The following is a 262-nucleotide window of genomic DNA, read 5'->3' on the forward strand; positions in this document are numbered from 1 at the left end:
ATCTCATTCGTCCTGCTGATGTTCCCTTGTCTCTGACATGTGTCGCAAGTAGACACGAANACCTTGTCTCTGACATATGTCGCAAGTAGACACGAACCACTGCGCATCTCTGAACATGGTAGGCCACCAATAACCCGCTTGAAGAGCTTTGGACACGGTTTTGAAAGTAGCAAAGTGTCCAGCAGAGGGTGAGCTATGGCAATGAAACAAGACTCCAGGAATCTCCTCCTCAGTCACACACCTCCTGAAAACACCATCCGAG

This window comes from Camelina sativa, chromosome 7 (assembly GCF_000633955.1).
Source record: "Camelina sativa cultivar DH55 chromosome 7, Cs, whole genome shotgun sequence".
Lineage (NCBI taxonomy): Eukaryota > Viridiplantae > Streptophyta > Magnoliopsida > Brassicales > Brassicaceae > Camelina > Camelina sativa.